This window comes from Prionailurus bengalensis, chromosome B1, assembly GCF_016509475.1.
Source record: "Prionailurus bengalensis isolate Pbe53 chromosome B1, Fcat_Pben_1.1_paternal_pri, whole genome shotgun sequence".
Lineage (NCBI taxonomy): Eukaryota > Metazoa > Chordata > Mammalia > Carnivora > Felidae > Prionailurus > Prionailurus bengalensis.
This window is the reverse complement of record NC_057344.1, coordinates 11,092,817-11,118,530: the sequence shown is the minus strand read 5'-3', so window position 1 is coordinate 11,118,530 and position 25,714 is coordinate 11,092,817. Positions and strand designations below refer to the sequence as shown.

Sequence of the window (25,714 nt, the reverse complement as noted above, 5' to 3'; positions counted from 1 at the left end):
TAGTTAACATACAGTGGGATACTAGTTTCAGGTGTACAATATACTGCTTCAACAGTTCCATACAATACCAGGTACTCATCACAAAAAGTGCACTCCTTAATCTCCAATGCCTGTTTAATCCCCCCATCCCTTTCCCCTCTGGTAAACATTAGTTGGTTCCCAAGAGTCTGTTTCTTTGCTTCTCTCTCTCTTTTTTTTCCCCTATGTTTGTTTGTGTTGTTTTTTAAATTCCACATATGAGATATATCATATGGTATTTGTCTGTCTCTAACTGACTTATTTCACTTAGCATTATACTCTCTGGCTCCTTCCATGTTGTTGCAAATGGCAAGATTTCATTCTTTTTAGTGACAAGATTTTATTCTTTAAAATGGCTGGGTAATATTTCATTGGGTGTGTGTGAACATGCGTGTGTGTGTGTGTGTGTGTGTGTGTGTGTGTGTAGATTTATGTATTCACCAGTGAATGCACACTTGGGCTGTTTCCATAATTTGGTTTTTGTAGGTAATGCTATCAGCATCAGGGTGCATGGATCCCTTTGAATTAGTATTTTTGTGTTCTTTGGCTAAATACCCAAATGCTGGGTAAATGCAAATGCCGGATCATAGGGTAGTTCTATTTTTAACTTTTTGAGAACCTTTATACTGTTTTCTGAAGTGGCTACACCAATTTGCATTTCCCCCAACGGTGCAAGAGGGTTCCCCTTTCTCTGCATCCTCACCAACCCTTCTTTCTTGTGTTGTTGATTTTAGTCATTGTAACAGGTGTGAGGTGATATCTCATTGTAATTTTGATTTGCATTTCCCTGATAATCAGTGATGTTGTGCATCATTTCATGTGTCTGTTAGCCATCGGCATGTCTTCTTTGGAAAAAATGTCTATTCATACCTTCTGCCTAGTCTTTAATTGAATTATTTGTTTTATGGATGTTGAGAATTATTAGTTCTTTAGATAATTTGGATACTATTCCTTTGTCAGATACGTCATTCACAAATATCTTCTCCCATTCCATAGGTTGCCTTTTAGTTTTAGTTTTGCTATACAGAAGGTTTTTATTTTGATGAAGTCCTAATAGTTTATTTTTGCTTTTGTTTTCCTTGCCTTAGGAGACATACCTACAAAGAAATTGCCATTGCCAGTGTCAAAGAGGTCACTGCCTGTGTTTTTCTCTATGACTTTTATGGTTTCATGTCTTACATTTAAGTATTGAATCCATTTTAAAGTTTTGTGTATATGTGCATGATGTAAGAAAGTGGTCCAGTTTCATTCTTTTTGCATGTTGCTGTCCAGTTTTGATAAACCCAATCACTGTCCCAATACCATTTGTTGAAGCAACTATTTTTCCCGTTGGATATTCTTTCCTGCTTGGTGGAAGATTAATTGACCATACTGTTGTGGATTTATATCTGGGTTTTCTCTTCTGTTCTATTGATCTATGTGTTAGTTTTTGTGCCAGTACCATACTGTTTTGATCACTACAGCTGTAATATAATTTTTTTTCAACGTTTATTTATTTTTGGGACAGAGAGAGACAGAGCATGAACAGGGGAGGGGCAGAGAGAGAGGGAGACACAGAATCGGAAGCAGGCTCCAGGCTCTGGGCCATCAGCCCAGAGCCTGACGCGGGGCTCAAACTCATGGACCACGAGATTGTGACCTGGCTGAAGTCGGACGCTTAACTGACTGCGCCACCCAGGCGCCCCTGCTGTAATATAATTTTAAGTCCAGAATTGTGATGTCTCCAGGTTTGCTTTGCCTTTTCAAATTTGTTTTGGCTATTTGGGCTCTTCTGTGGTTCCATACAAATTTTAGGATCATTCTACCTCTGAAAAATGCTATTGGTATTTCAATGGAGATTGCATTAAATGTGTACATTGTTTTGGGTAGTGTAGACATTTTAACAAAGTATTTTCTTCCAATCCATGAGCATGGAATGTCTTTCCATTTCTTTGTGTTATCTTCAGTTTCTTTCATCAGTGTTTTATAACTTTCAGAGTACAAGTCTTTTACTTCTGTGTTTAGGTTTATTCCTAGGTATCTTATTGTTTTGGGCACAACTATAAATGGGGTTAATTCCTTAATTTCTCTTTCTGTTGCTTCATTATTGGTGAATAGATATATGAATGATTTCTGCACAATGATTTTGTATTCTGTGACTTTGATGATTTGTATATCAGTTCTAACAATTTTTGTTGGGTCTTTGGGTTTTCTATAAAAAGTATCATGTCATCTGCAAATAGTGAGAGTTTTACTTCTTCCTTGTTGATTTGCATGCCTTTTATTTCTTTTTGTTGTCTGATTCCTGTGACTAGAACTTCCAGTACTATGTTATATAACAGTGGTGAGAGTGGACTTCCCTGTCTTGTGCCTGACTTTAGAAGAAAATCTTTTTTTCCCCTGTGGGATTTTTCACATATGACCTTTATTATGTTGAAGTATATTCCCCCTAAACCTACTTTGTTGAAGATTTTTATCATGAATGGATATTGTATTTCTTGAATGCTTTTCTGCATATTTTGAAATGATCATGTTTCTTAGTGTTTTCTTTATTAATGTGGTGTATCACATTGATTGACTTACAAATATTGAACCCCTCTTGCAACCCAAGAATAAATCCTACTTGATTGTGGTGAATGATTTTTTTAATGTATTGTTGGATTTGGTGTGCTAGCATTTTATTGAGAATTTTTGCATCCATATTTATCAGGGATATTGGGCTGTAGTTGTCTTTTTTAGTGGAGTCTTTCTGATTTGGGTCTCAAGGTAATGCTAGCCTCACAGAATGAATTTGGAAGTTTTCCTTCCTTTTCTATTTTTTTTGAATAGTTTGAGAAGAGTAGGTATTAACTCTTGAAATGTTTGGCAGAATTCACCTATGAAGCCATCTGGCTCTGGATTTTTGGTCATTGGGAGGTTTTTGATTACTGGTTCAATTTTTGCTTGTTACCTTTCTGTTTAAGTTTTCTATTTCTTCCTGTTTCAGTTGGTATTTATATGTTTCTAGGATTTTATCCATTTCTTCTAGGTCTTCCAACATGTTGGAATATATTTTGTCATAATACTCTCTCATATTCATAAGATTGTATTTTTGTGGTGTTGGTTCTTATTTCTCCTCTTTCATTTTTTTTATTTATTTGTGTCTTTTCTCTTTTTGATAAGTCGTGCTAGGGGTTTATCAATTTTATTGATTTTTTTTTTTCAGAGAACCAGTTCATGGTTTCTTGGATCTGTTCTATTATGTTTTTTAAGTTTCTGTATCATTTATTTCTGCTCTAATATTTATTATTGTCTTCCTTCTACTGGCGTTGGGCTTTGTTGTTGCTTTTTCAGCTCCTTTGGGTGTAAGGTTAGATTATTTGAGATTTTTCTTGCTTTTTGAAGTAGCCCTGTATTGCTATATACTTGGTTCTTAGTCCTGCTTTTCCTTCATCCCAGAGGTTTTGGACTGTTGTGTTTTAATTTCCACTTGTCTCTCTGTATTTTTTAATTTTCTTTTTGATTTCTTGGTTGACCTATTCATTGTTCAGTAGTATGTTGTTTAACCTCCATGTATTTGGAGTTCTTCCCAGATTTTTTTCTTAAAGTTGATTTCTAGTTGCATAGCATTGTGGTCAGAAAATATGCATGTTATATGACTTCAATCTTCTTGACCTTGTTGAGACTTGTTTTTGGCCCTACCCTGTGATCTAATATGGAGAATATTCCATGTGCACTTGAAAAGAGTGTGTATTCAGCTGGTTTAGGTAGGAATGCTCTGAATATATTTGTTAGATCAATCTGTCCCAGTGTGTCATTCAAAGCCAATGTTTCCTTGTTGATTTTGTTTGGATGAACTATCCAATGATTTTAGTGGGCTATTGTAGTCCACTACTGTTATTGTATCACTATTGATTACTTCCTTTATATTTGTTATTAGCTGCTTTTATGTATTTGGGTGCTTTTGTGTTGGGCGCATAAATATTTACAATTGGTATATTATCTTGTTGGATTGTTCCCCTTATGATTACATACTGTTCTTCTTTGTGTCCTGTTACAGTCTTTTTTTAAAGTCAGTTTTGTCAATGTAAGTATTGCTACCCTGGCTTTCTTTTACTTTCTATTTTACTATCCCTTAACTTTCAATCTACCTTTGTCTTTGACTCTGAAATGAGTCTCTTGGAGGCAGCATATAGATGGGTCTTGCTTATTTATCCATTCTGTCACCCTGTGTCTTTTGATGGAACATTTAGTCCATTTACATTCAAAGTAATTATTGACAGGTATTACTTACTGCCATTTTGTTAACTGTTTCATGGTTGTTTTTGTAGTTCTTCCCTGTTCCTTTCTTGCCTTGCTTTTTCTTTGATGGTTTGCTGGCTTCCTTTAGTGATAAAGATTCCTTTCTCTTTGTTTTTGCTGGCTTTTGATTTGTGGTTACCATTAGGTTTATATATAACATCTTATGCATATAGCATAATGAGCATGATAGCTCTCAAAACTATCCCAGAAATTTTACTTCTAAATGTATGTATGAAGCCCCAAGTATTTGGAAATTAAATAACATTCTAAGTAATCTATTGTCAAAGTAGAAATCACACACACAAAGCATCCGACTCTTGGTTTTGGCTCAGGTCATGATCTGTGGTTCGTGAGCTCGAGCCCTGCATAGGGCTCTGCTCTGACAACATAGAGTCTGCTTGGGATTCTCCCTCTCCCCCTCCCCTGCTTGACTCTAATTATTTCTCTATCAAAATAAAAAATGAAAATAAAAAAAGGGCTCCCGCTTTCAAGAGGCTTAAATTCTAGTCCCACGGCAGTGCCAGCAATGTGTTGGGGCAGACATCTAGTCAGACTGCAGGACCCACCCAACAACCCAAGCTTCTCAGAAGGCACCTCAGGTAAAGTACCCTACAGTTCAGTGCTACTTCATCTCTGGCAAACACCTGGTCTGACAACTCAAGCCCAGTGTGGTCCCAGAGTGGCCCACAACAAGCGGATCAAACTCTGCCCACAAAAAGCAGAGAGCCATTTAAGACTAATGGTCTAAAAGCAGAAGTGGCTCAGCCACAAATTTAGGGTGCACACAACACACAGAGGAGACATTCCTGAGGTGCCAGGTTTGTGTGATTAGGGTACAATGCACTGCAAGCCAGCACAGGACTTCCTCTTCATAAGACCACTGCTTCCAAGAGAAGGACACTTAGCTAACTTTCCTAACACATACAAATAGACACAGGGTTAGTCAAAATGAGGGGAGAGAGCAATATGTCCCAAATGAAAGAACAGGACAACATCGCAGCAAGAGAGCTAAACAAAATGGAGGTAAGGAATATGCCTGATAGAGAATTTAAAGAAATGGTCATAAAGATATTCACTGGACTTGAGAAAAGAGTGGAATACCTCAATGCGACCCTCAACAAAGAGAAAACAAAATAACCAATCCGAGATGAAGAACTCCATAATGGCAATTAAAAATGTAGGGAATACATAGTAGAATAAAGGGAGAAGAACACATCAGTCACTTGGAGGACAGAGTAATGTAAAGAAATCAAACTGAAAAGGAAGAGAAAAAATAAAAACTCAAAAAATAAAAGTTGAGAACTCGGGGACACCATCTAGTGTAATAACATTTGCATTGTAGGGATACCAGAAGGAGAAAAGAGAGAAAATGGGGCAGAAAATTTATATGAAGAAATAATAGCCAAAAACCTCCAGAATCTGGGAAAATAAACAGAATTCCAGATCTAGGAGGCACAGAGATCCCCTGACAAAATCAACCAAAGGAGGTCCATACCAGGACACATAGTGATAAGGAGAATTTCAAACACATCACCAAGAAAGAGTTACATTCAAGGGAAACCCCATAGGGCTATCAACTGATTCAGTCAAAAGTTTCAAGGCCAGAAGAGATCTGTATGATAAACTCAAACCGCTTAAAGAAAAACAAAAACAAAAAACAAACAAAAAACCTGGGAACCCAGAATACTTTATCCAGCAAGGCTAGGCTATCATTCAAAATAGGAGAGAGAAAGAGTTTTCCAGACAAACAAAATTAAAGAAATTTATCAGCACTAAACCAGCCCTCGAAGACAGTGCAGAGCTCAATGCAAGGTTGAATCTCATGGACTGTGAGATCATGGCCTGAGTTGAAATAAAGAGTTGGATGCTTCACTGACTGAGCCACCCAGACACCCATGGAGGTGTTTCTTTTTTGACAATGTGTAACCAATGTATAATACAACACTTAATATACAGTAGGTATTTAATAAACATTTGTCAAATGAATTAATGAGCATTGTATCAATATAAGAACTTTTGTCCATCAAAAAAATTTAGTAAAACTTCTCTCGATTTGTCAATTGTGTCTCTGTTGTAATATTGCCCAAGTATTTATCTATTCGTATACTTACATAATATGCGTGTACACATAGATGAGTCACACATATATTTTAAGTATTAGAGAACTTCAATTTTCTTTGATGAAATACATAATGAGATTATTTTAATAATATGTAATATTGCTTGAATATCAGTATTATTGATTTATTGGGTTTGTGTGTATTTTTGGTTTTTACCATTATAGTCTTCCAGTATTTGAATCAATATAGCCTATAAAAGTGAAGGATGAAAGTAACCAAAGGGTCAACAAACCACCGTTTAAGCACTTTAAAGTTCATCTTTTAAAAACCACATTTCAAAGAATCTATGTGAAAGCAATACGCATACTTTTTCTATTCTTTCAGTCTTATAATTAAGCATTCTTCAATGGTCCTTTGGATGAGTTATAGAATAGGTTATTCCTGCCTTCAATAAACTCAGCAGTTTGTGAAAACAAAATGTTATCTGATGTTTTATCTTATATAAATTAATATTTATATTGTAGCTTTATTACTTTATTTTCACCTCTTCCTCTTCCATAATCCTCATATAAAATCTGTGTAATATAATAGTTATGAAATGTGATATTGCTGCAATTGTCATTTTTGGTGGCAACTTGTCCTAATTAGTTGGACACCATGATTGATGTTTGCAAATATTCCAGTGAATAAGAGAAAACCAGTGTAGTGTAGAAGCTGTGTCTCATCTTTATTTGTATCCCTTGTAGTGATTACTACATTCTTACACTGAATGGAAATTTAATGAAAACATAATGGATGGTTATAACTGTTCCCTATTATTGAAATACTCTGACTTGTCACTTGCCAAAACATTCTCTTTCTTCAAGATATTTTTCCTAGGTTTATTAATTTTAATTTAACATGGTTTTTAAAAATACATATTTCAAATGAAATATATGATACTAAATTTTACTAACTTTATTCATCGTATATATTGGTTCTTCTTCTATTTCGTCTGTGAATGCTAATATGAGTAGCTCTGAAAGTGAATTTCCAAGTTGTGTAATTATGCTGGAAATAATATCAGGATTATGTGATCTGTAAAATATCAAAATATTTCAAGCATATTCAATGCTTCAGTAGTGAAGCAAAATTCATGAGAAGTCTTTACTGTGTAAGAATCTACTCCTATATGAACAAAAATGTGCTTACAAGTATATTTATAAAATTTGTTTTTTGACAGTCTTATTCAATCAATAAATTTTGATATTAAAAAAAAACGCATCTCACTCTTAATTTCCCAAAATCCCTATCAAACTGCTTCTGTCCTAGAGATGTTTCCCTGCATACTTACTTTTCCTTTATACAGATTGAGAAATGAGAAAGGAAATGGATGTAGAGAACCAATCAGTAAATTGTGAAACCTAATTGAATCTCTTTTTAAAGTTTTGGTAAGATTTGGACAGTTTATGTTTGTGTTTCTTGCATTTTTGTTTTCTACAGTGACATAATTGAGAGTTGAATGTCCTTGCTTAATGTATAGCTAGAAAGCATGTTTTGTAATTTTCCACAAATAAATGTTAGCTGTAGGCATTTTGTGCATGCCCTAAATCAGGCTGAGGAAATTCTCTTCTATACCTAATTTGCTAATAAATTCTACCATGAATAGATTTTGAATTTAGCAAATGCTTTTTTGTACCTGTTGAAATGATTGTCTTTGTTTTTTGTGTTTTTGTTTTTGTTTTCATACTGGTAATATGGCAAATTAAAAGATTGGACTTTTTAAGTATTTTTTAAAAATATTTATTTTTGAGACAGCGATGAGAAGGCAAGCAGGGAAGAGGCAGACAGAAGTAAGACAGAGCAGGTTCTGTGCCATCAGCCCAGAACCCAACATGAGGCTCGAACTCACAAACTGTGAGATCATGACCTGAGCTGAAATCAAGAGTCAGACGTTTTAATCGACTCAGCCACCCAGGTGCCCCCTAGATGTGATTTTTTAATGTTTTAGCAACCTTGCATTCCTATAGTAAACCTACACTGGTTATGGATGCTTATCCTTTTTTTTATATTTTTGAATTATATTTGGTCATCTTCTGTTAGGGAGTTTTGTTTCTGTGTCCATGAGATATACTACTCTGTGTAATATCCACTTTGTTAATATCCACTTCTGTTTTTGCAGTCAGTATGATACTGGCCTCAGAATATGAATTGAAAAAAATTTCAATCTCCTTTATTTCTTCAAAGAGTTTGAGTAGAATTGATACTTGTCCTTCTTTAAAAGTTTGATAAAATTTACCAGTGAAATCATCTGGAGCTAGAGAATTTTTGTGAAAATGTTTTTAATTACAAATTACTTTTTAATGTTCTGTGTTGTCAAGTTTATTCAAATAGTTTTTTTTTTCAAAACTTCATTTTTATTATTTTAATGTCTGTAACATTGTGATGTCTCTAGTTTGTTCTGAAGTGAGCAATTCTGTCTCTCCTCTTTACTTGATCATCCTTGCTAGTTATTTATCAATCTATTCATCTTTTCCAAACAACTTTAAGTTTTATGTATTTTCTTTAATATTTCTCTATTTTTATTTCATTGTTTTCTGTTCTTAAATTATTTCCTTCCTTATTCTTATTTTGAGTTTAATTTGCTCTTGTATCTCTGCATTGGGAAAAATAGATCTTTATATTTATGTATTTTTATTTCCTTTTAAATATAATCTTTCACAGTTACACATTTTCCTGTAAGTACTATATGTATTCTGAAAGCTTTTATGTTGTCTACTTATCATCATTCAGTTAAACATACTAGATTTTTGTGTTTGTGATGTCTACTTTTACAGTAGATTATTTAGAATGTGTGATTTAATTTCCAAATACTTGGGGTTTCCCACATACTGTTAGAAGTAAAACTTCTGGGATAATTTTGAGAGCATTTTTTACCCATATTATAATCTTATGGTAAAAGGGATTCAGTGCTCCATGGTGTGTTATTGATTACATTTTGTTGTTGCAAGCCCACTCTCCCTTAAGCCAAATTGTAAATGAGATTAACACAGTAGTTGTCCAACAACTGAACTTTTGGAGTGATCTCTTTTTCTTCTTCTGTTCACTTCTAAATTTCTCTTGTTGTCTCGCTTAGCTTAATTTCTCCAAACACAATCTTAGGAATGCATCTGGAAATAAGCCTACTAGTTGACTAGGTATTTACATTGTCCTGCTCCTGCCTGCTAAAAGGAAGTAACTTTCCCCTGTTCCAGTTTGAAAAGTACCCAAATTCTGATTGATGTGGCTTGGGTCATTCTAACTGCCTTTGTATGGGGTATGTGTATACAAAACTGTAGCTTTAATTTGAGTAACAGAGCTACTGGGACAAATTTGGCTGGTGATACTCTGCTTGTTGTAGACCTTTCCTGGGAAGTAGGGGTCATTTTGTACTGGACAACTACCACATTATCCATCCATCGCTGTAGATAGAATGTTAGTGTGTTTTAAAAATTTAAGTTCAATTACAGAGACTCAAAAACTATCCATGAATCAAAGTTCATGTCATAATTATTTTAATTAAGCAAAAGAAAGATGCACATATTTTATTCACTGACATTTTAGACAACATTTTACAGCTTTGTCCTCTAGCAAATCTCCTTACTTTGTGACAACCTGACCTAGATTTTTGCCTTTCTCTGAGTTCAACTCAATATTTCCACCCATTATTCTCTATCAGTAATGTGTCATTAATCTCCATCATGACGAGTTTGAGTATTTCTTTATCCCAGAATTGTATGTATAGTGTTTCTGAGTCTATTTTCTTGGCCAGATTTTGCATTCTGCATTTGTTCATTTCTTTGAATTCCTAGTAACCTCCTTTATTTACCCTTTACTGTGGATCATTTAAAAAATAGTCATAAACACCATTCACATTCCTGATTTGTTTCCTTACAGGAGTTAGAGAGTGTTGATGAGCTTACTTTTATTCCTCTTTCAGTAATTTATCTCTGTCTTCATATTTGCTTCACAAATTATATCGATTTCAATTCCTGTGCCATTTGTTTTCATTACCTATGCTGATTCTAAAAGTTCTCCATCAACAAGACATCTGGTGTATAAAACGCTCTTTATTCTTACTGTTTTAAAATTATACTGTTTTCATTGGTCAGTTATCTATTTTAGTTGGTAAGACACCATATTATATGTATTTAGTATATACATTTTTATTTAGTGTATGTGGATACTAATCAGATTTCTCTTTTACAATAGGTTATGATAGAGTTCTCTTCCTGTTCTTACACATTTTAGCATTTTGAAACTGCCTATCATTTCTTCCCCTATGGCTGACACACAAAAGATGTCTCACACTATGTCATTGGATATAGTTTTTACCAAGTTTGTAGGTTTATGTTATAATAACCAAACTTTAAATCTGTTGTTTTCTTTGAGTTTAATTACATGCTAAAAGGAATCACTAACCAGAAGAGAACCATGTATATTGAAACACCAGTGACAAGAGAATAATAATATACTACCAAAACCAAAACGTAAAGAATATTATATTAGCAGAGTACCTCAAAAGCACATGGCTGGAAGACTTGATCAAAATAATAAATATATCCTGCAAGGAACCTCATTTCAGCTTTAAAATCAAAATGCTTCTCTCAGGTCTTCCTGTTTGATAAATTGGTTTTGTTGTGGAATTTTTGCTCTAAGTAGAATTTCCTGAGTTAAAGAAAGTCTGTCCTTTTGCTCTTTTATCTGGTGCTGTCATTTTGCTCTTTGAGAAAGTATCGTTTTTAGACTTATGGTCCACACACATATCAACAGCCTTTTTTTCTCTGGATTGTGGGTCATATCCATGCTAACTGCAGATTGATGAGCATTTCTTTAAGCTAAGTATTTAATTTGGGCTTGAGGTTCTGACTCTAATCTAAAACATCTTCCATGGTCAGTCACCTGAATATGCTTATGATTTGGTTTCCTTCTGGGACTCTAATGACTCTTCCTTACATATAGATCATCTTTACACTTGATGAAACATTGACATTTGGGAGGACAGTTTTCTTTCTATGATTGCTTCATGGGAGCGTTATGTTTTGCAATCTAAAGAGTTAGATATGTGTATATTTGTAGAGTATATGACTTTAGTGAAAATATTCAGAAATGTGTATTTTGTTCTTACCTACTTGACCACTGTGCTTGCTATCTTTCTGTATTGTTATGGGCAAATATGTGGATACAACCGTGATAATTATAATTTCTAAATCTGAAATTAATGAGTTTATTAGAAGTTTCTATTAACATGAATTTTGAATTACAGTAGAGCTTGCTTAAATGTAATTACGATCTTTTAATGACTTCCAATTGATTTTTGTTATGGCTACTACAAGCAGAGAGCACCTAATTAATTTTCCTAAATAAGTAAAATCGAGCATTACCGGTGTCAGAATACCACAGTGTTCTGAGCCAGTGAATTGAGAAATATTTGTAGGAGCAAAAGCAAAGAATCCGTATATTTCAGAAATACAGGAGACTTTAGAGCTCATCCAACAGAATCCTTTTATTTCACGAATAGATTGAAATGTTGCGAGTTTACATGATTTGTCGGTAGACATAATCATGAAACGATGAGCAATAAAATCCAGCCCTTCAAATCCTTTCCACCGCAGTCTGCTCTTCATGACCATATATCTGGAAGTACTATTTGACTCAAGGAGCTTGTCTAAAAAGTTAGTAACTGACTTACCACTTTCTCTTTCTTTTCCATACCATGCATCGTGGTGAACAGATGAGTGGACTATCTATTGTGTCATCACTAACAAATCCAGGTGAGACTAGAGATGTGTTTCAGGCTTTGTACCTCATGGTTTATTAACAATCCATTCCACACTAAGTACAGAATTGATTCTAGGTGTGATATTTTCCAAGTAATTCAAATCTCCTCCATATCTTAGCTTGAAAAGTAGTTAGTGGTGTGAGGTAATCTAAAATGTTTTTTAAATACCATATCAGCATTTAACTGAATAACTTTTTGTGTAATCTGGTAATCCACAGGTCACAATATCTTGTCTTGAATGATATTTCAAAATAATATGATCACAAATATTGACTGCCATATACATTCTTCACAAGGATGAACCTTCCAGTGGTGCCAGAAATGCTAATTATCTGGCTCCAACATACATCTGCTAATAAGCAATCTGTGTTTTAACAAGGCCTCTTGGTGATTCCTGTGCACCCTAAAGTTTGAGAACCTCTGTTTGAAATTATGAAATTACGGTAAATGACTTCTAATGGAAAATTGTTCACAGGTAATGAAAATTTTCATTCTGCTAATAAATGAAACAGATGAGAAATATTCTCGAGTAGATATTTGGAATTTGAGTTTCAACATGTTTTAAGCTGTATGATCTGCACCACACTGTATCTCAGGGAAAAAAAAAATCACAAGATGGCATATGCAGAATTGGTAATACAGTTTTGAGTATCCAAATGGTTATATTATTAGATATGATTGTTTTAAATATCTCCAGCCCAGGAAAACTGATGTACCTCTCGAATCCAGTACCAATGGAAACCCTGAAGTGTCTACCTTACCCCAAACCAAATCCTCACTAAACAGATCTATACTGTATCCAGTACCCACTATCATGTAGCATATTTAAGATAAGCAATAAAATTACGTAACTGTTTCAATAAACCCATTCCTTGCTTGGTTTTCATATGATAAACTGGACATATTCTATTACCCTTGAAGAGTCACAGTGTATATTTCACGTGTAAAGTCTCTAAAATGGCATAGTACAGAAGCCTGATTAATTTTGTTTAAGCCCAAATGTATCAAATTACTTTATTATGGATAGCTTTCCTCAAGTCATACATTTAAACATTTCATGAAACTAGTATTTTTTAAAAGTGTTGATCTAAACATTAAAAGCTGTGTAATCATAAAGTTACAGTGTCGTCTTTATAGGGCCTAGTGGTATATGTAAAAGATGTTCGACCAAGAACAAAAATTTTCCACTGAGGGGTGCCTGGGTGGCTCTGTCGGTTAAGCATCCCACTTTGTCTCAGGTCATGATCTCACGGTCCGTGAGTTTGAGCCCCACATCAGGCTCTGTGCTGACAGCTCAGAGCCTGGAGCCTGCTTCGGATTCTGTGTCTCCCTCCGTCTTTGCCTCTGTCTCTCTCAAAAATAAATAAAGAATAAAAAAAAAATCTTTCAAAAAATTCTCCACTGAAAATATTCCTTTGGTAAAAGAATAAGTATAGTTTCATTTCACAAGAAGTAGTATTGCATAGTGTCTAATGGCCTGGATTACTCTCTCAGTTCCCGCCCTCATCACCTAGGTAACCTTGTGCATAATAATCACTATCTCTGTGCTTCAGCCACTTAAACTGTGAAATGGGAATAATATCAATGCCTTACTCATAAGGTTGTTGTGAATCTTCAAAGTTTCCAGCACTGAGTAACACAATTCCTAACACACACTAGGAATAAATACATATGTACTATTATCATGATTGGCTTAACTAAATATATTTACAGATCTTCAGGCCCTCATATTGTAGGAAAATTTCTTTTGGTAAACTGGTAGGTATATATTTAAATTTTTAATATTTAGCACTTGGTTGAGGAGAGAAAATATGATAAAATCTTTTATTTTGGTTTACATATATGGAAATAAAGATGTATTCTATCCTTATTGAAGTTCTAATGAAGCAATGCATTTTATTACTTGCTAATGCAGACTAATACTAACATTAAGAAAAAAATTAAATAAAAAATCCCCAGATGATAAATTACTGAGAATATAGTAACCTGATGCTAGGCACTGAATATTAGTAAAAGAATAAATTACCATATACTCACTGTGGTATTAAGAACTAAAATGAATAAACTCTATATGTCTACTATATTACTAATTAAAAGACCTTTCTTATAGGGAGATGCAAAACTCCAAAATGCAACTTGAATATCACTACATCCTGTATAACAAATAAAAACACAATTTTGGCATTTCAGGAGCTTCCTGCCACTCAATTAGATTTAGAAAAGTCTCTGCTATAGATAGAAAGATCGATTTTTCTGTTTCCTGGACATTAAAATACATTGAAAGAAAGATAGTTTCTTTAAATTAAATAAAATATGTACAGCCATATTCTACTTGGATAATATTTGATTTCATGAAGCTATTTTTAAATGTAAGATATATAATGTATATCATGCATATGAATGTATGGAGTAACATGCACCAGGTATCATGCATACCCATTTCTGTGAATGATGGAATTTTAGATGTCGTATTTTTGGTTTTTGCTTATGTTTTTTTTATTATACTGAAAATGTGTTCTTTTGTAAAACAATATAAAACATTCTTTACAATTTAAAAAACTACCTAGGCACAAAGTCAATTATCATCTCATCTCTCAAGACTTTCCTGATCTTCCTCAAACAACACAGTTGATTTGAACTTTGAAACCATGGAGCACTTTATTTTCTTAGGACCAATCAAATGTTTGGAATACAATACATTACAGTTACTCACATGATTCATAAGCTTCTTGAGAAAAAAAGTTGTACTTTCCCAGCCTTGAATGACAGTTGATACCCTGTTTCAAATATAATTGGTATTCAATAAATATTTGATGAATTATTTGAAAAAGCTTATTGACTCAATAAACTAGTTGTAAGCCTAGATAGTACTTTTGTAGTTATCACAAAACAAACTGCCGACATTTTGTAGGGACTTTTTGTTGGCTTAAATCAAAGGCTTCAAGTCAGTGATTTAAATAAAAGATTCAACAAGGTTAATTGCTTTAGTAATGTTTGGGGTATGTGAAGAACTAACTATAAAGGGCTGGAAATTGTCCCAGAAATGTGCGCTCTCTCTGGCAATGGCCCTGCTGAGCAGACACATGACGTGTCCAATATGGCCTTAGCCAAATAATAGCAAGCTCAGCCCTTCTAGAAGGCTTCAGATATCTTACGGTAAAATCCAATACAGTAATTTTAAATTATATAGTAGAATGCAAGTGGAATGTGTTTCACTATGGCTCTGTATTAACGCTATAAGTCACTTGACCTCCCCCTTCTTTTTGCAGACAATATGGGAGTCTGATGAACTGATTTTGGTTCCTTCCAGCTTTAAGTGTCTATGCTTTTTCTTTTCATGATTTGAATATCTGCTACAACTGATAAATGAATTCAGTAAGGTTGCAGGATACAAAATCAATATAGAGAAATCCGTTGCATTTCTATACACTAATAATGAAGTAGCAGAATGAGAAGGAAAATAATCCCATTACAGTTGTGCCAAAAATAATAAAATACCTAGGAATAAACTTACCCTAAGACCGGTAGTTGAAAAACTATAAAACAGTGATGAAAGAAATTGAAGATGACACAAACAAATGGAAAGATATTCCATGCTCATGGCCTGAGAGAACAAATATTGTTAAAATGTCCCTACTGCCCAAAGCAATCTACGGATTTAATGCAATCCTTATCAAAATACCAACAGATTTTTTCACAGAATCAGAACAAGTAATCTCAAAATTTGTGTAGAACCACAAAAGACCCTGAATATACAAAACAGTCTTAAAAATATGACTGAACCTGGAGGTATCATAATGTCAGGTATCAAGGTAATACAAAGCTTTAGTTATCAAAACAGTATGGTACTGGCTCAGAAAGAAACACATAGATCAATAGAGCAGAAAAGAGAGCCCAGAAAAAAACCCACAATTACATGGTCAATCTCTGATGAGGGAGGCAAAAATAAGCAATGGGAAAAAGACATTGTTTTCAACAAATAATATTGGGAAAACTAGACAGCTATATGCAAAAGAATCAAAGTGTACAAAATTCTCATATCATACACAATAAACTCAAAAATGGACTAAAGACCTAAATGTGAGACATGAAACCGTAAAAATCCGAGAAGAGAGCAGAGGCAGTCCTGTCTCTGATATCGGCAGTCACTTTTTAAATATGTGTCCTGAGGCAAGGGAAACAAAAGCAAAAATAAACTATTGGGGCTACATCAAAATAGAAAGTTTCTGCACAGCAAAGGAAACAGTCTACAAAACTAAAACACAGCCTACAGAATGGGAGAAGATATTTGCAAATGACATATCTGATAAACAGTATGCAAAATACTTACAGAGGTTATACAACTCAACACCAAAACACCCAAATATCCAGTTTAAGAAACGGCCAGAGGACATGAACAGACATTTATTCAAAGAAGACGTACACATGGTCAACTGACACATGAAAAGGTGCTCAACATCACTCGTCATCAGGCAAATGCAAATCTAATCCACAACAGATATCATCTCACACATGTCAGAATGGCTAAAATGAAAAACACAAGAGACAAGTGTTGACAAGGATGTGGAAAAAAAGGAACCATTGTGCACTGTTGGTGGTAGTGAAAACAGGTGTGGCCACTGTAGAAAACAGTATGGGGGTTTCTCAAAAATTAAACATAGAGTTCTGTACACTCTGGGAATTATACTACTGGGTATTTACCCAGAGAATATGAAAACACTAATTTGAAAAGACACGCACTCCTGTGTTTACTGCAGCATCGTTTACAACAGCCAAACTGTGGAAGCAACCCAAGTGTCCTTTCATAGATTAATGGATAAACAATGTGTGGTGTATGGGGGGCCTGAGTGGCTCAGTTGGTTCAGTGTCTTACTACAGCTCAGGTCATGATCTCATGGTTTGTGAGTTCGAGCCCTGCATCAGGCTCTGTGCTGACGGCTGAGAGCCTGGAGCCTCCTTCAGATTCTGTGTCTCCCTTTCTCTCTGCCCCTCCACTGCTCACAGTCTGTCTCTCTCAAAAATAAACATTTAAAAAATTAAAAAAGAAAACAAGAATATGTGGTGTATGTATACAATGAAATACTAGCCATAAAAAAGAATGAAATCTTACCAGCAATAACATGGATGGTTCTAGAGGGTATAATCCTAAGCGAAAAAAGAAAAAATCACCATATGATTTCACTAATACGTAATACTGAAGAAACAAATGAACAGAGAAAAAGAGATAAACCAAGAAACATGCTCTTAACTACAGAGAACCAACTAATGATCACCAGAGAGGAGTGGATCGGGGAAGGAATGGAATAGGTGAAGGGGATAAGAGTATATTTAAGGTGATGAACGCTGAGTAATGTATAGAATTGTTGAGTCACTACATTGTACACCAGAAAGTAACATAACACTGTATGTTAACTATACTAGAAAAAAAAATAAAAAGAACGGTTAGTATTTCTGTATTTTGCAAAGCATTAGTCACCATTCCACATATTTGACTGGTAGGGTTTGGGTGTATACTGAGTTTTCCTTCTGAAGCTAGTGTCAAGGCTGTGAATTACGGGTCAGGTTAATTTATGCATGTGTAGTCTTCCCTGAGTTTTTGCTTGGGATAATATGACATTAAAGCCAAGAATTATCGGGGCGCCTGGGTGGCGCAATCGGTTAAGCGTCCGACCTCAGCCAGGTCACGATCTCGCGGTCCGTGAGTTCGAGCCCCGCGTCAGGCTCTGGGCTGATGGCTCAGAGCCTGGAGCCTGCTTCCGATTCTGTGTCTCCCTCTCTCTCTGCCCCTCCCCCGTTCATGCTCTGTCTCTGTCCCAAAAATAAATAAATGTTGAAAAAAAATTAAAAAAAAAAAAGCCAAGAATTATCCTATTCATTGGAAAGATACTTGTAAGCTGGAATGCCACTACAAAAAAATTTCAGAAGTTTGAGGACATTAAGAAGTTATGGGGAGTAATCATTTTTCTTTTTGTTTTTCTGTTTCTTTCATGTTAAGTATATATCCTGAGTAAAGGATTTCCTTAATCATGATCTCTAAATGTTGAATAAGAACATTGAATTCTATGCAACAAAACTCTTGCTTCAATGCAAGAATATTTTGTGGTAACTAATCAGAATATTAATAATGACTAAGCACTGGCCTGGGGTGCCTGGGTGGTTCAGTCAGTTAAGCGTCTGAATTTGGCTCAGGTCATGATCTTGCAGTTTGTGAGTTCAAGCCCAGCGTTAGGCTCTGTGCTGACAGCTCAGAACCTGGAGCCTGCTTCAGATTCTGTGTCTGTTTCTGTCTCTGTCTCTGTCTCTCTGTCTGTCAAGAATAAATAAACCTTAAAAAAGTAAAACGAAACAATAGTGAAGTATTGACTTAGATATTTAATAAGAGCATGTAGCCCTGGGATGCACAGTAAAGAACTGACTGTTAAATGACTTTCATCCAGAGATGACATTCTGATTTTCTCTTACGTTGAAAACTATTCCCTTCACATTTACCTGTGTCTAAATGAGAAAACTAATAGGCACGTATTTTAGTTTAACATGTAAGCAAGCAATTACGATGCCCTTATGTATACCTGGAGCAGTGTTGTGTGTATGTGTCATGTATAAAAAACCGAGAATATTGACATTGTATAATGAAGAGTGAAGTTGAAGCCATACTTGCTATGTTTTAAATTAGGAGTAAGCAAGGAAAAGAATGAAGAAAACAAAAGCTTCAATAAAGAGTCCCTACGTTATTCATACAAATCCTGTTATTTCTATTGATTTAGTAACTAGTAAACCTCATTTTCCACTCTGTGAAGTGATAATGCTCCTGGCCATGAGCTCCTTTATTTCAAGACTCTAATTTGAAATACTTCAATCACCTCTGAAAGTTGCAGAATAATCCACATGGTGATCTCCCAGAAGGAATATCATATTGCAAATGTGCTATACTTTGCAAGTACAAACAGAATGTTAAAAGATCAGGTTACCTTTCTTCTTGGAAATCTACACTACACCTAAGATGTGAAATCCAGCTTTTATTTTGCTGGAGGCCCTCAGAGGTACAGCTGCTGGTTGGCAACACCATTAAGTAGGTTCAAGTTGGGAATGGAAGGTTAACAACAGTCTGTGTAATAGAAATGTAGACAAAAGATAATCCAAGTTTCCAGCTTTCAAGGGATTCACTGGCAGTAGCTGACTGTGAGCTCTCAGTATTAAATCTAATAAAGTCCTCAGGCAGAGCAATGGCAGGGTTGTTACCTTTGAGAAATGGCACCGTGTTTTCCGCATTTGGATCAGAAATAGGCACGCTGGCAGCTTTTCTATTTTAGGGGAACCTGAGCTGAAATCAAGATTTGTAATAGTTCTATGTCTCTAGTTTTTATAAATGAATTAACATTTCCAGTATGAAAAACCTGAATGGAAACACTGCTAGGATACTGCTTCCTTCCAGTCGTTTTCCAAGTAATAAAGCGATACAGACACTGACTTACAATTCTGCAACTGTGTTTTATCAAACTAAACGTTTTCCTAACTTAATTTTCTCTCAAAGCTAACAGTGTCATCACGGGAAGAGTTTCTAATGTAAGGGTTACTAATCACCTTCGACTTAATTTGAACACAAAGCAGAATTCCAGCTCGAGAAGAATACTATAATTTGCAAAGGTTTGAAGAGTTGCAATTACAATTCCCTTTTTCAAGATGCCCTTCACGTATTTCCTCTGAGTCATCTCTCCTTTACTCCAGAATAACAGAGTTCACTGAAGACTCAGTACAGTCACTTTATCTAGGAAGAGCTAAATAGAAATGATACATTCCTTGACAAGGGCTTAACACGCTCACTACACTTCGGCATCGGAAATCTTTACTTTTCATAAAGAATTTGCCCGACGTGACCTTTTATCTAATTATTTTTTAAAGAAAAATCTGACACCAATGAGAAAGACACCACTGTATCAGTCTGATCTTCTTTGAATTAAAATATACCTGTATGTCTAATATAGATATGTAAATATATAAACTGAAAATGCAGAAAACCACGAGTAGTAAAAACACAACTTACACCAAACCGTAACACCACTGAACCACTAAACAAAATGGAAACTGCCAGTGGAACCACCATCCATGGGTAAATCAGGTGGATGCTACCTTTATTTCAATTCCAAAACTTCTTGTACTTAAAAATCCTTATGAGATACATTAGATGGCTTAGTGCACCGTTAACAACTGCTAGATTCAGAGTGGGGATTTCATCCAGTCCAAGGCTGGAGGAAAGTGAATTTAATGTAGTCTTTCTAAAATGAGAGAGGGTGAAAATTGGATTTTCCATTAAATAGGACATAGTCAATAGGAAAAATAAAGGAAAAAGTAAACTGCACAAGAAAATGGAAGTGCTAAACAGGATACACTGAGTAATGTTTGGGTCAGCCCTTTGTTCACCTTTGTTTTCTCTTAGATTACATTTTATGATCTGAATACGCATACCACCTGCTTTAACACCAATGCACATACACAGTCCTCTCCAGCCACTTTTCTTCCCCTTGACAATAAATCCATCAAGTGTGAATGTTCTAGGACATCTTCAACTTTGCTTAGATATTGTATTAGAGGGGAAAAAAAAACCACAGTAGGATATATATACATATGTGAAGATATTTGTCACAGGAATTGGCTCACAGGGCTACAGAGGCTGAGAAGTCCGCAGTCTGTTGTCAGCAAGCTGAGGAACCAGAAACTCGTGGTATATTTCAGTCTGGGTCCAACGGCCTGTCATCCAGGATCACTGATGCCTGAGGGCAGGAGAAGATAGATGCTCTAGTTCAAGAAGAGAGAGGGAATCGGTCCCTCTTTCATCTTTTGTTCTATTGGGGCCATCAGCAGACTGAGTGAGAGAGTTTCCCTCACCACTATGAGTGGCCAGCTCCCAGTCTACTGAAGCAAATACTAATCCCTTTCAGAAATTCCCTCACAGACAGATCCAGGCATAATGTCTGACTAGCCATCTGGACATCTCTTAACCCAGTTGACACATAAAATTAACCATTTCAGATACAAATTGGGTATTTTGCAACAGGAAAGATACTCTGGATTCTCTAATAAGGGATATGCATTGTAGAGAGAAGTTGTTTACGTTACATTAACACAATAAATCATTTAAAAGGAGACATGTACTTACTTTGTGATGCATACTTCTAACTTCTCACACAAAATACACTGGGGCAGAGCACCTTAGGGATGGTAGGGCACAATGAAACAAGCCTAATGTAAGATCATTCAGATTATTGCACAGCCTACATCCTTCCACCAAACATTGAGTGAAGCAGGTCTGTGTTCTTCCTTCGTGTGGATGGTGGTATTAGACCATAAATGCTGTAACTGTGAATCGGAAAATTGCTGGTTCATAGCTCTGGTTTCACAGCTGGCAAGTAGATTGCACAGACATTCCCCAGAGATAGCATATGGTCTTTGAAGACCTAGATACTGTTGAAATTAATTGAATTTATATGACATCTGGATCAAAAGAAAAGTCATGATGGCACTAAATGGCCCTATTACGGTGGCTGCATATGAAGTTAGCATGAAAAGATAAACACCAAGTACACTTCAAATACTTAATCAGTAGCACTGCCCACATTAGCTCTTTATGCCATGTTTTCAGTGCCTTTTTCAACTTCTCATAATCTGACACATACTCTTTTGGACACTGTTGTAACAAAGTCAAGCCATCTTCTTATGGAAGTCCGGAGAAATGTTTATGGCTCTACACCATAGTGTAATTTAGACTTCTCAGCCAAAATTCCTATCAGAATTAATTTGTAATCACCCCTTCCCTGAAATAGAAAATGCCCCAACAGAAAATAAATGAAGAACCAAAGAAACAAACCCCAGTGAAATAAAAGAACTACTGATGCAATTACATTTTTAAGGTTAAAAAAGAGAAGTGATTAGGTGCCTCTATTTTTTACCATTTCCTTTATGCAAATTTAAACTGTTTTAAATAAAATACCCCCCCTATAAAGAGCTGATCTTTAGTAAGTGAAGAAGTTCCATTTCAGCTTCTATTTAAGGATGGAGGTAAGGGAAATAGGAATATGTGGATATAAGTGTTTATAGGAATCTTAGAAGATTTTGATAAATTATATCTTGTTGAAATTGTAAAGCCGACAGACTGAATTTTGCTTATTAAACTCTTGGAAACTATCACCTATTGCAATACTAATAGTTGATCTTGGTTTAAACTAACAATTTATAAAAAAGGATCTTAGCAAATAATTTATTTGGAAAAAATTAATCACTCGTTTGTCTATGTGGATTAGTTTGATACTAATGTGGAAAATGCTAGACTAAGAAACAAGGCTTTTCTGTCCTAATACCTGACAAAAAGGTTAGTAGTGGGAAAAACTGAAAAATTAATGTCTACCAAGTTGCATTTAATGGCAAAAAGTAAATTTTTTAATCCTTTTAAATGCTCTGTGCTAAACAATGGGGTTTTCAAATTTCGGAATTTAAGATGTACGAACTTGTAAGGGTTTAAAAATGAAGCAGTGTCTAGAAAACACTAGATATACATTTCTTTTCCAAATTTAAACAGATTTAAAGTCTCAGCAGGTTTAATCTAATTTCTGATATCCTATTTTTACATTGAATACATAATAACATTAATAAAAATTGATCGCTCTCCTTGAACCCACTTGAAGGAAAAACAAAAACGCCAAAATCCAGAAAGCTCTGTCACGTTTTATGCTTTTTTGCATGGAATTTAAGGATGAACAGTTCAGAGGCTACTTAACAGAGCTCACTTGTTAGGTTTTTCTGAGGCACAGAGAGTCGTGATGAAACAATATGATAAGTGCTTACATCATCATATATCAGAGTGTCCCTCAAGCTGGGGGGGGTGGGGTAAGGAATGACTAATTTCCAGATACCACAGGGAGGGAGGCATTATGAAGCTCCATTAATCACCACAATGCTGTCTTCTGACTGTGGCAGTGACACCAAGGAGGAATGACGGCTCCAATAGAAGACATTTTAGAATCAATATTCAAATTTTCATTAATATTTTGCTTTGACTAGAATACACGTATAAGCCAGAATCAAAACATTAACTTAGATAAATTCAAGAATGGGAGTCACAGACAATGAAATGGTTTATCCCCAAACATTTTCTGAATAGTAAAACTTCTAAATAAGACCCTCCTTCACAAACTAAACCAAAGAAATGACTGAAGTAATCAGAGAGCAAGAGGACAGCAAATGTACTTCCAACAACACCCTTGCTTCTTCCGGTTACTTCCATAGTTGCCTGGCAGTGGAGTCCTTTCCTGCTTCTTCGGTTCCTAGGCATGCTCAGGGTTCTGAAATGATTTTTTACTAAAGGTAAGCCAGTTAGTCAAACAAAAGCTACTGCCTTTGCAGTAATGAGTAAATATGGGACAATGTGGATACTCTAGAATGATAAAATTCCCATTTACCAGATGTTCTGTCTTCTAGAATTCTGCAGGATCAGCACATTCAAGAACAGTCGAACCTTGTCCTGCCTTCTTATGAAAAGTCTTAATTCACTGGTTTGAAGCACGGCTCTCTGTTCTCTTCCTCAATGGATTCACAACCCCAATGCACACCCGGAGATGTGAATCACCTCAGGCATCAGGGCAGGCTTTGTTGGAAGATTTCTGCCATGTCTAATGATACTCTAGTTATTATAGTTTTTCTTTCTGTCCCAAATTACCAGTAGCGTCTTCATTTTCCTTTCTTGGCTTTTTTTTTTTTTTTTGCCTCTATTTTCTACCATGTTGATTAGCTTTTGTGTGAAAATTCTGTCCCTTTTTTATAGACTTCATAAACTCATAAGAGGCTTTTTTTTCCTCCAAGTTATAACAGCAAAATACAATACACTAGGTGTACTCTTTGAAATTTGGATTAGATTCCTTCTTTTTCTATCTTTTCGTCCCGTCCTCCCTCCCTCTTTTCCCTCCCTCTTTTTCCCTTTTTCCCTCCCTCCCTCTTTCGTCCCCCTCTTTCTGGCTCTCTCTTTTGCTTTTTGCTGTATATCCTTGGGCTGATCTATTGACAGCAGAGCAATTGAAAGTGTTTAAGGTGTGTGTGTGTGTGTGCAATTGAAAGTGTTTAAGGTGTGTGTGTGTGTGTGTGTGTGTGTGAATATATAACCATGTTTTTTGAGATGTGGACAACCAATCTCCTTAAGGTTTTACTGGTAGCAAATCTATGGTGTTTATTATATCAAAACGTGGTAAGTACTGAAAATATAAATAGGTTCATAAAAGCTTAGATAAATTCATGGATAAAGGATTTATTATATTGCTACTATATATGACAACCGTTTGTTTTCATATTTACATTCAATTTCTTTGCCAAAGACTCTCCTAGGTATATAATAGGTTTGACATAGGATTTAGTCTTGGATTCTTCACACCTGCCCTAGTCATCACCAGCATTATGCCTTCCAGAATTGTTTTAAGTTATTGGCCCCCATGTAAATAACTCAAGAATACAAGCAAATATGCAATTCACAGGTTCTATTAAATACAACAAAGGGTATGGGGCGCCTGGGTGGCGCAGTCGGTTAAGCGTCCGACTTCAGCCAGGTCACGATCTCGCGGTCCGTGAGTTCGAGCCCCGCGTCAGGCTCTGGGCTGATGGCTCGGAGCCTGGAGCCTGTTTCCGATTCTGTGTCTCCCTCTCTCTCTGCCCCTCCCCCGTTCATGCTCTGTCTCTCTCTGTCCCAAAAATAAATAAATGTTAAAAAAAAAATTAAAAAAAAATATATAACAAAGGGTAGTTAACTTTTGATTCTCTGGAAATAATTTATTCTATTCACATTTTTTTTGCTTTTAGTGTAATAGACACGTACTTATGTTAAGACACATTTAATCTATTTGATCTATGAATATATTGGGAATGGTATTAACCTATAATGATAGTTTTAATTGTTAATGCTCATTTTTTAAAATTTTTTAATATGCAAACTTGATTCCCAGAAACAAGGACTTAATTACAAACTAAACTTCCTTGGAAAAAATCGTAGCTCTCAAATGGTTTTTAAATCAACATATATTGCACTTAAATTGCAGATAAGCGCTGAGGTGAGAACCACCCCTAGATGATCAGGCAAAGCCTGACAAGAAGCCAAGAATCAGCTCTTGATGGGGGCTCCGTGAATGCATGCACCACTCTTAACCAAGGCATTTTCACTCACTGTAATTTGCATGGTGTATTTCCTGTCTACCCTGCCTGAAAATATTTCCTTTTGGACTTAGCTACAAAGGTATTTTTGATGTCTTTTGTCTGTCTGTTGTTGAACCCTAAAACAACATCCCAAAAGAGTGACAGTTATATTTTATTGTCTTCTCTCTACATAAGAAAAAGGAAATGGTGTATGAAAGATAGGCATGTGCATTTGATAGACTTTTTAAAGGAGGAAAACATTTCGAAGAGAAGCTTCAAATATTCAAAAAATGCAAAATGAAGATGCCTTTATTGTTGTAAAATCCATCATGTAAAATTAAACCTAATATTTGTGGGAGAGGAATTAATGTCTATGTTATAATTTTAACTCAAGAGCACAGTTTGAAGGATC

General features: G+C 35.4%; 1 long non-coding RNA gene across 1 annotated transcript in view; it reads left to right on the top strand.

The window, feature by feature from the left end:
- LOC122470397 overlaps positions 1–25,714 on the top strand; it is a 103,881-nt gene that overhangs the window by 64,594 nt on the left and 13,573 nt on the right. The window contains exon 2 of the long non-coding RNA XR_006293906.1: positions 12,091–12,130. This is a non-coding gene — a long non-coding RNA (uncharacterized LOC122470397). The remainder of the gene's footprint in view (positions 1–12,090; positions 12,131–25,714) is intronic.